The sequence below is a fragment of the Arachis duranensis genome, chromosome 9 (genome assembly GCF_000817695.3).
Source record: "Arachis duranensis cultivar V14167 chromosome 9, aradu.V14167.gnm2.J7QH, whole genome shotgun sequence".
Taxonomy (NCBI): Eukaryota; Viridiplantae; Streptophyta; class Magnoliopsida; order Fabales; family Fabaceae; genus Arachis; species Arachis duranensis.
In genome coordinates this window covers 62,456,035-62,467,916 of record NC_029780.3, presented here as the reverse complement: position 1 = coordinate 62,467,916, position 11,882 = coordinate 62,456,035, and positions in this window count along the sequence as shown.

The following is an 11,882-nucleotide window of genomic DNA, read 5'->3' as shown; positions in this document are numbered from 1 at the left end:
GATTCCTTTCAGAAGTGTACATGAATTGGTTATTTGCAACCATTTCAATTAGTTTTCGAGCTTCTGCATGTGTCTTCTTCAGATGAAGAGATCCTCCAGCAGAGCTGTCCAATGACATCTTGGACAGTTCAGACAGACCATCATAGAAGATACCTATGATGCTCCATTCAGAAAGCATGTGAGACGGAAACTTTCTGATCAATTGTTCATATCTTTCCCAAGCTTCATAGAGGGATTCACCTTCCTTCTGTCTGAAAGTTTGGACTTCCACTCTAAGCTTACTCAATTTTTGAGGTGGAAAGAACTTTGCCAAGAAGGCATTGTCTAGCTTTTCCCAAGAGTTCAGGCTTTCTTTAGGTTGTGAATCCAACCATATCCTAGCTCTGTCTCTTACAGCAAAAGGGAATAGCATAAGTCTGTAGACCTCAGGGTCAACCCCATTGGTCTTGACAGTGTCACAGATTTGCAAGAATTCAGCTAAAAACTGATGAGGATCTTCCAATGGAAGTCCATGAAACCTGCAATTCTGTTCCATTAGAGAAACTAATTGAGGCTTAAGCTCAAAGTTGTTTGCTCTAATGGCAGGGATAGAGATGCTTCTCCCATAGAAGTCGGGAGTAGGTGCAGTAAAGTCACCCAGCACCTTCCTTGCATTGTTGGCATTGTTGTTGTTTTCGGCTGCCATGTCTTCTTCTTGTTTGAAGATTTTTGTCAGGTCCTCTACAGAGAGTAGTGCTTTAGCTTCTCTTAGCTTTCACTTCAAGGTCCTTTCAGGTTCAGGGTCAGCCTCAACAACAATACTTTTGTCTTTGCTCCTGGTCATATAAAAGAGAAGAGAACAAGAAAATATGGAATCCTCTATGTCACAGTATAGAGATTCCTTAAGGTGTCAGAGGAAAAGAAGAATAGAAGGAGAAGGTAGAAGAATTCAAACTTATCAAGAGAGATTGAGTTCGAATTATTGATAGTGGAGAAGTGTTAGTCCTTAAATAAAAGGATGTGAGAAGAGGGGAAGAATTTTCGAAAATAAAGTAAAAGATTTTGAAATAATTAAAAGAAATTTTGAAAATTTGATTAATGATTTTCGAAAACTAAGATTGAGAAAGAAATAAAGTGATTTTTGAAAAAGATTTTGAAATTAGAAATCAAAAAGATATGATTGAAAATTAATTTTAAAAAAGATGTGATTGAAAAGATATGATTGAAAAGCAATTTAAAAAGATTTGAGTTTTTAAAATTAATGACTTGGCTAACAAGAAATTTAAAAGATATGATTCAGACATTAAACCTTTCAAAATAAAAAATGCAACATACTTGAAATGTTGAATCAAATCATTAATTGTTAGCAAGTATTTTTGAAAAATGGAAAGAAATTGATTTTGAAAATATATGATTGAAAAGATATGATTTGAAAAAGATTTGATTTTGAAAAATTATGAAAACTTGAAAAAAAATTGAATTAAAAACAAAATCTTCCCTCTTGTGCTACCCTTTTGGGCGTTAAACGCCCAGCCAGGTGCCCTGACTGGCGTTTAAACGCCAGTTTTCCTTCTTCACTGGGCGTTTTGAACGCCCAGCTTTTTCTGTGTGATTCCTCTGTTGTATATTCTGAATCTTCAATTCTCTGTATTATTGACTAGAAAAGACACACTTTTGAAAAAAATTTTGGATTTTTAATGATGAAGAATAATCAAAATGCAACTAAAATCAAATAAACAATGCATGCAAGACACCAAACTTAGAAGTTTGTATACTACTGACACTAACAAATTGAGAATGCATATGAGAAACAACAAAAGACTCAAGACAAGAGAATTTAAAAATCAGAGCAAGGAAATCATCAAGAACATCTTGAAGATCAATGAAGAACATAATGCATGTAATTTTTGAAAATTAGAAGACTAAAAACATGCAATGATCACCAAACTTAAAATGATTACCCCATTTCTGATCTTGCCCATTTCTCTTTACTTTCTGCCTTTTATTTTCATGCTCATTACCCCAAATCCCCATTTAAGATTCTGCACTTTAATTTCTGTTATTTACTTTCCAGTCATTTAAATTTTTGCAAGTTCTCAATCTAAATTCTGTTTAGCTCAACTAGCATATTCTTCTAACTAAAGTTGCTTGACCAATCAATCCTTGTGGGATTCGACCTCACTCTATTGTGAGTTTTACTTGACGACAATTTGGTATACTTGCCGAAGAAAAATTTGTTGAGAGACAAGTTTTCATGCATCAGTTCTTCCTCTAGAGGCTTTGTACCAAATAGTTTGGCTTTCATCCTCATAAGAGCTCATAGGTACCAAGCAACTTGCTCTTTCCTAGTGTCTTCATCCTCACTTGAGGATGAGTAGTCATCAGAACTCATGCACTGCAGAAATGCATTCTAAGGAACCTCAATTGTCTTTATGGTTTCCTTTGGTTCTGGGCAAGAGGGTTCTTGAGTGGAATTTAGGACTCAATGGTGTGCTTGGGTTGGCGTTCAACGCCAACTCTGTCAGCTTAGTGGGTGTTGAACGCCCTTGCTGTCCATCCTGACTGCCGTTAAACGCCAGTTCCTCTATCCTTCTGGCTGTTGAACGCCCAGCATGGATGTCCTTGCTGGCGTTCAATGCTAGCTTCCCTCGGTGAGTGGGCGTTGAACGCCCAGTGAGGGGTTCCTCACTGGTGTTCAATGCCAAAATGGTTGCTTGGTGGTGCACGAAATTGTGATCATCAATGGCGCCATCATCATGGTACGCTCAATTGCAATCTCAACTCTTTATCACAACTTCGCACAACTAACCAGCAAGTGCACTAGGTCGTCCAAGTAATAAACCTTACGCGAGTAAGGGTCGATCCCACGGAGATTGTTGGTATGAAGCAAGCTATGGTAATCTTGTAAATCTCAGTCAGGCGGATTCAAATGGTTATGGAGGATTGATAATTAAAAGATGAATAAAACATAAAATAAAGATAGAGATACTTATGTAATTCATTGGTGAGAATTTCAGATAAGCGTATGGAGATGCTTTGTCCCTTCCGTCTCTCTGCTTTCCTACTGTCTTCATCCATGCTCTGTCACAGCACGGTTATTCATCTGTCGGTTCTCGATCATGTCAGAATAGAATCCAGTGATTTTTTTGCGTCTGTCACTAACGCCCCACAATCGCGAGTTTGAAGCTCGTCACAGTCATTGAATCCTTGAATCTTACTCAGAATACCACAGACAAGGTTTAAACCTTCCGGATTCTCAAGAATGCCGCCATCAATTCTAGCTTATACCATGAAGATTCTGATTAAGGAATCCAAGAGATATCCACTCAATCTAAGGTAGAACGGAGGTGGTTGTCAGGCACACGTTCATAGGTGAGAATGATGATGAGTGTCACGAATCATCATATTCATCAAGTTGAGGAACAAGTGATATCTTAGAACAAGAATAAGCTGAATTGAATAGAAGAACAATAGTAATTGCATTAATACTCGAGGTACAACAGAGCTCCACACCTTAATCTATGGTGTGTAGAAACTCTACCGTTGAAAATACATAAGAACAAGGTCTAGGCATGGCCGTGAGGCCAGCCCCATGATCTAAGATAGCATAAGACTACTCAAAGATAGCTACCAAGATGAAAATACAATAGTAAAAGGTACTATTTATAGAGAACTAGTAGCTTAGGGTTTACAAAAATGAGTAAATGACGTATAAATCCTCTTCTGGGCCCACTTGGTGTGTGCTTGGGCTGAGCATTGAAGAATTTTCATGTAGAGACTTTTCTTGGAGTTAAACGCCAGCTTTTGTGCCAGTTTGGGCGTTTAACTCCCACTTCTGTGCCAGTTCCGGCGTTAAACGCCGAGCAGTCTTGAGCTGATTTGGAACGCCGATTTGGGCCATCAAATCTCGGGCAAAGTATGAACTATTATATATTGCTGGAAAGCCCAAGATGTCTACTTTCCAACGCAATTGAGATCGCACCAATTGGGTTTCTGTAGCTCCATTAAATCCACTTTGAGTACAGGGAGGTCAGAATCCAACAGCATCTGGAGTCCTTTTCAGCCTCTGAATCAGATTTTTGCTCAGGTCCCTCAATTTCAGCCAGAAAATACCTAAAATCACAGAAAAGCACACAAACTCATAGTAAAGTCCAGAAAAGTGAATTTTAAATAAAAACTAATAAAAATATAATAAAAACTAACTAAAACATACTAAAAACATACTAAAAGCAATGCCAAAAAGCGTATAAATTATCCGCTCATCACTTGGTTGGGCATTGAATGCCCAGTGAGGGGTTCCTCACTGGCGTTCAGCACTAGAATGGCTACTTGGTTGGGCATTGGATGCCCAGTGAGGGGTTCTTCACTGGCGTTCAACGCCAGAAAGCCTTCCTGTTTTGGCGTTGAACGCCCAGCCAGTGCTCCCTGGTTGGCGTTCAATGCCAGCTTTTCTGCCAGGATGGGCGTTGAACGCCCAGTGAGGGGTTCCTTACTGGCGTTTAATGCTAGTCTTGCTGCCATTGTGGGCGTTGAACGCCCAGTGAAGGCTTCTTCACTAGCGTTCAACGCCTTCCCATTCTCCTCCAATTCGGCCTCAACCTCCATGGTTATAGCCTTGCACTCTTCTCTAGGATTAACTTCAGTATTACTGGGAAGAGTGTCAAGAGGGATCTCAGTGATCCTCTTGCTCAGTTGACCAACCTGTACTTCCATGTTTCTAATGGAGGACCTTGTTTCATTAATGAAACTATAGGTGGTCTTAGTGAGGCTGGAAACCATAATGGCTAGGTCAAAAAGGCGCTTATTAGAGGTTTTTATGTTCCCTTGAGAAGATGGGAATGGTGGTCTGTTATTGAACCTATTTTGGTTCCTACCACCTTGATTGTTATTGAAACCTTGTTGAGGTTTCTGTTGATCCTTCCATGAGAGGTTAGGAGGATTCTTCCATGAAGGATTATAGGTGTTTCCATAGGGTTCTCGCATGTAATTTACTTCCTCCATGGTGGGTTGGTCAGGATCATAAGATTCTTCTTCAAGAGAAGATTTCTGATTACTGTCAGTTGCAGTTTGCATCCCAGTGAGATGTTGAGAGATCATGTTCACCTGTTGGGTCAAGATCTTATTTTGAGCCAAGATGGCATTAAGAGTCTCAACTTCATGAGCTCTTTTCTTCTGAGAGTTACCATGGTTTACATGATTCTTCTCATAGGTGTACATGAATTGGTTATTTGCAACCATCTCAACGAGCTCTCTTACTTCTGTAGGTGTTTTCTTCAAGTGGAGAGCTCCACCTGCAGAGCTATCCAATAAAATTTTGGACATCTCAGACAAACCATCATAGAACACGCCTACGATGGACCATTTTGAGAGCATGTCAGGAGGACATCTCCTAATTAGTTGTTTGTATCTTTTCAAAGCTTCATAGAGGGATTCACCTTCTCTTTGTCTGAAGGTTTGAACTTCTACTCTAATCTTGCTCATCTTTTGAGGAGGAAAAAACTTAGCTAGAAAAGCATTAACTAGCTTTTCCTAAGAGTCAAGACTCTCTTTAGGTTGGGCATCCAACCAGAACTTAGCTCTATCTCTAAAAGTAAAGGAAAAAAGCATCAGCTTGTAGACTTCAGGATTAGCTGCATTAGTCTTTACAGTATCACAGATCTATAAGAATTCTGCTAAGTGATGTGGATCTGCCAATGAAAATCCATTGAATTTGCAGTTCTACTACAGAACAGAAACTAACAGAGACTTAAGCTCAAAATTGTTAGCTCCAATGGTAGGTACAACAATGCTTCTGCCATAAAAGTTAGAGGTAGGCATGGTGAAGTCACCATGGACCTTTCTAGGCTCCTCTTGTGGTTCGGCCATATCCTCTAGTTCTTATTCAAAACTTTTTGAAAGGTCTCTTCCGGAGTGTTGTGCTTTAGCTTGTTGTAAATGCCTCATCAGAGTTCTTTCAGGTTCAGGGTTAAGATGAAAAAGGGGCTCTTTATCTCTGTTCCTAGTCATAAACAAGAAGACAAGAAAAAGAAAGAAAAGAAAGAGACTTCTAATAGATAAGAAGCTCCTCCTTAGAGTCAGAATAGAAGAAAGAAAAGAAATAAAAGAAGTAAAAGAAGATTACCTTGAAAAAAGAAGATAGAATAAAAGAAAAGAGAAGAAAAGGAAGCTTTTTGTTCCACTTGGATCAAAGAGCTTCCAATTAGATGTGAAGAAGAAAGGAAAGAAGATAAAGAAGTGAAGATGGAAGAAGAGATAGGGATAGAAGAGTTTTTGAGTAATAGAGATGTGAGAAGAAGAGCAGTATAAATAGAAAAAGTAAATAACAATTAAAATATTTTTATTTTTAATTAATTAATTAATTAATTAATTTTTGAAAAATTAAGTTAAATTAATTTAAAAAGATTTAAATTTTAATAGATAAATTTTCGAAACTAGAGGAGGGAAGAGAAGAAGAATTTTTCAAAAATTAAGATAGATCAGAGTTAGTTAAGTTGTTTTGAAAAAGAAGAGAGAGAAGGAGAGATATTTTCGAAAATTAAGAGAAGAGAGATAGTTAGGTGGTTTTGAAAAAGAAGAGAGAGAAGATAACATATTAATTAAAAAGATTTTGAATTTTAAAAATAAAATAGAAGTTAAGATAAGAAAAGATTTTGAAATTAAAATTTGAAATTAGAAAAAGATAAGATAGAAATTTAAAAGATTTGAAAAAGTTTGAATTTTAAAATTAGAAGTTTGAAAAGAGAAGATAAGAAACAAAAAAAGATAAGATTAGAAAATTGATTTTGAAAAAGATTCAATTTAAAAAATTTGAAATTTGAAAAAGATAAGATAAAATTTTTGAATTTTGAAAAAGATATGATAAGATTTTGAAAAAGATAAGACTTTTGGAAAAGATATGATTTTTATTTTTGAAAATTTGACAACTAAGATATGATAAGATAAAAATTTAAAATTGAAATCTGAATTTTTTGCAAAATTTCGAAAATTATGCTCAAAATTAGTTAGAGAAGATATTTTTTTTATTTTTTTTGAATTTATTGATGAAAGAGAAAAACACAAAAAAAGACACAAGACTTAAAATTTTTAGATCTAGCATCCGTTTATTTTCGAAAATTTGGAGAGAAATAGAAAGAGACACCAAACTTAAAAATTTTAAGATCAAGACACATACAAGACTCAAGAACACCTAGAAGACTCACAAGAACATAAAGAACAAAATTTAAAGACTCAAAGAACTCAAGAACATGAAAAAGAACACCGAACTTAAAATTTTTTAGAAAAATAAACAAGATTTTTGAAAATAAAAGAAAATAAAAAAGAAAACACCAAACTAAAAAATTAAAACAAGAATTAAACAAAGAAAATTTATTTTTGAAAAATTTTTTGAAAGAAGGACTCAGACAATTCTGAGGATGCCAAAAATAAACTATATGAAAAAGGTTTTTTTTAAAAGCTTTTTAAAATTTTTAAAATTGAGCATGCACATGCAGGACTCAATACCAAGAACATGAATTAAACAAAGAAAAGAAAAATATTTTTGACAAAGGTTTTTAAATTTTTGAAAATTAATGAAGAAGAAAATAAAAATCAAAGACTCAATAAGAACACAAACAAAGAGACTCAAACAAAGATAAAGATCAAACAAAGAAAAGAAGAATATTTTTGAAAAAGTTTTTTTTCCAAAAAAATAAGAAGAAGAACACGAAAAATAAAAGGACTCAGAAAAAAAATAAAAATTACCTGATCTAGGAAGTAAGACAATCTGGCAGTTTGTCCAAACTCAACAATCCTTGGCATCGGCGCCAAAAACTTGGTGCACATGTACAGAAAATCCACACTATTTCGTACAGCAGCAGTACCAGCAAGTGCATTGGGTTGTCCAAGTAATACTTGAGCGAGTTAGGGTCGATCCCACGAGGATTGTGGCTTGAAGCAAACTATGGTTGTCTTGTAAGTCTTAGTCAGGCAAAATCAGATGGTTGTTGGATAGAGGAAACTATTCATAATTTGTATTTGTAAAACAAGTGTTTCACTAATAGGAATAGAGTTGAGAGTTGGAGTTGCTTTGTCTTTCTGAACTAACTCTGGTACTACTGTCTTCTTTGCTTGTGAATGATCTTCTTCTATGGCAGGCTGTAAGTGATCAAAGCCATTGCCTGTGTTCATTGATCTCCTCTACTACAGAATGAACACGACCGTGGCTAATGGCCGTGGTATTTAATCTGACGAAGGGTGAAGTGCATAGCAGTCCATTCTCTTAGAGAACGCTGCTTCTTTGGATTCTAGCGTATACCACGGAGACCCTAATCTCCCCAGAAATTGGCTGAACTGGTGTCTCTAGAAGTCCCCACCGAAATCATGGATTAACCGTTTGAGAGATGTATAAACATAGCTGTTGGCTCGTGCTTTTCTTCCAGGTATTCACACAAACCCAAGTAGACGCGAGTGTTTGTCAGGCACGTTCATCTTAATGTGATGAACAGAGCTAATTGATTAGATCATCCGATTCACCACGATGAAGATCGGATATACATCTTAGAGAAAGATCAAACATGGATCGAAGAAGAAACAATAGTACTTTTATTAATCCATAGGACTCAGCAGGGCTCCTCCCCTCAACCTAGGAGGTTTAGAAACTTATACTGAAAGTAAAATACAGAGGAAAAACGAAAATAATGTGTATCCTCCAAAAGAGGTCTCTCATGACATGGTGTAAAATAACTCTTAAATAATAAACAGATAACTAGTAAGAGTAAAACAGTCTATTTAGTGCTAAAATTCACTACTAGGGCCTACTTTGTGAGTGTTTGGTAGAGCTTTGGTAAGATCCACGTGCAATGAGGCTCCTAGGGTGTGAAACACTGGCTAGGGGTCCTTTCTGGGCCTTTGGACGCTGGGATCTTGATGAGCGGATAATTTATATGCTTTTTGGCATTATTTTTAGGTAGTTTTTAGCATGATCTAGTTACTTTTAGGGATGTTTTCATTAGTTTTTATGCTAAATTCACATTTCTAGACTTTACTATGAGTTTGTGTATTTTTCTATGATTTCAGGTATTTTCTGGATGACATTGAGGGACCTGAGCAAAACTCTGATAGGAGGCTGACAAAGGACTGCTGATGCTATTGGAATCTAACCTCCCTGTACTTAAATGGATTTTCTGGAGCTACAGAACTTCAAATGGCGCGCTCTAAACGGCCTTGAAAATTAGACATCCAGAGCTTTCCAGCAATATATAATAGTTCATACTTTATTCGTAATTAGACGACGTAAATTGGCGCTCAACGCCAGTTCCATGCTGCATTCTGGAGTCAAACGCTAGAAACACGTTACGAATTAGAGTTGAACGCCCAAAACACGTTACAACTTGGTGTTCAACTCCAAGAGAAGCCTCAGCTCATGGATAGATCAAGCTCAGCCCAAGCACACACCAAGTGGGCCCCGGAAGTGGATTTATGCATCAATTACTTACCTCTGTAAACCCTAGTAGCTAGTTTAAACCACTTCCGTTCTACCTTAGACCGGGCGCATATCTCTTGGATTCCTTGATCAGAATCTTCATGGTATAAGCTAGAATTGATGGCGGCATTCATGGGAATCCAGAAAGTCTAACCTTGTCTGTGGTATTCCGAGTAGGATTCCGGGATTGAATGACTATGACGAGCTTCAAACTCCTGAAGGCTGGGCGTTAGTGACAGACGCAAAAGAATCACGGGATTCTATTCCAACCTGATTGAGAACCGACAGATGATTAGCCATGCTGTGACAGAGCATTTGGACCATTTTCACTGAGAGGATGGGATGTAGCCATTGACAACGGTAATGCCCTACATACAGCTTGCCATGGAAAGGAGTAAGAAGGATTCGATGAAAGCAGTAGGAAAACAGAGATTCAACAGGGACAAGCATCTCCATACGCTTATCTGAAATTTCCACCATTAATTTACATAAGTAGTTCTATCCTTTATTATTTAAGCAAGTATCTCTTTATATTTCCCATAACCAATTATTATCCGCCTGACTGAGATTTACAAGATGACCATAGCTTGCTTCATACCAACAATCTCCGTGGGATCAACCCTTACTCACGTAAGGTATTACTTGGACAACCTAGTGCACTTGCTGGTTAGTTGTGAGAAGTTGTGAAGTTATGTTTGGACCATGGTATCATGCACCAAGTTTTTTTCACGTGTGAGAGCTACCAAATTATTGGAGCCATTGTTAATGATCACAATTTCATCCACCAAGTTTTTGGCGCCATTGTCGGGGATTGTTCTAATTACAATTATGTGCAACTACAGCGCCAAGATCTCTTTTGATCCGGCAACAACACCAAGTTTTTGACGCCGTTGCCGAGGATTGTTCGAGTATGGACAACTGACGGTTCATCTTGTTGCTCAGATTAGGTAATTTTCTTTTCAAAAACTTTTCAAAAATCTTTCAAAAAAAATTTTTTATTCCTATTTTCGAAATTTTTTTTAAAATAAATCATTCTATGGGTTCAAAACATTTAAGAATGGATTCCAGAGTTTCATGAAGCATGTTGAATCCTGGCTGGCTGCAAAGCCATATTCAAACTCCTTTGGAATTGGTCTTCAACTAATCACCACAATGCATGTAATTCCATCCTAAAGCTGACTGGCTATTAAGCCATGTCCAACCCTTTGCTTGGAGCTTTGGGCTAATATTGAAAGATTCCTGGAATTCTTCTTAAAGATTTTGAATTTCTTATTTTCTTTTTCCTATATGTTTTTCGAAAAAATAAAATAAAATACAAAAAAATTAGAAAAAAAATCAAAAATATTTTGTGTTTCTTGTTTGAGTCTTGAGTGAATTTTTAAGTTTAGTGTCAATTGCATGTTTTTAAAATTATGATGCATTTTTCAAAAATTCATGCATTCATAGTGTTCTTCATGATCTTCAAGTTGTTCTTGGTAAGTCTTCTTATTTGATCTTGATGTTTTCTTGTTTTGTGTCTTTTATTGTTTTTCATGTGCATCTTTGCATTCATATTTTCTAAGCATTAAAGATTTCTAAATTTGGTGTCTTGCATGTTTTCTTTGCATAAAAAATTTTTCAAAAAAATATGTTCTTGATATTCATCATGATCTTCAAAATGTTCTTGGTGTTTATCTTGACATTCATAGTGTCAAAGTGTTCTTGGTGTTCATCTTGACATTCATAGTGTTCTTGCATGCATCTTGTGTTTTGATCCAAAATTTTTATGTTTTGGGTCATATTTGTGTTTTTCTCTCTCATAATTAAAAATTCAAAAATAAAAAAAAAATCTTTTCCTTAATTTTCTCATAATTTTCGAAAATTTGAGTTGACTTAGTCAAAAATTTTTAACATTAGTTGTTTCTTACAAGTCAAGTCAAATTTTCAATTTTAAAAATCCTATCTTTTCAAAACTTTTTCAAAAATCAAATCTTTTTCATTTTTATCTTATGATTTTCGAAAATTTAAGAATATTTTTCAAAAATCTTTTTTAATTTTATCTTTATTTTCGAAAATTATGCTAACAATTAATGTGATTGATTCAAAAATTTGAAGTTTGTTACTTTCTTGTTAAGAAAGGTTCAATCTTTAAATTCTAGAATCATATCTTTTAGTTTCTTGTTAGTCAAGTAATTAATTTTAATTTTAAAAATTAAATCTTTTTCAACTTATCTTTTATATCATATCTTTTTCAAAAATTTTGTCTTATCCAAAAATTTGATTTCAAAATATCTTCTTATCTTCTTATCTTTTCAAAAATGATTTTCAAATCTCTTTCAATCAACTAACTAACTTTTTGTTGGTTTCTTATCTTTTTCAAAACCACCTAACTACTTTTCTATCTCTAATTTTCAAAAATTCCTCACTCTTTTTCAAAATTCTTTTTAATTAACTAATTGTTTTA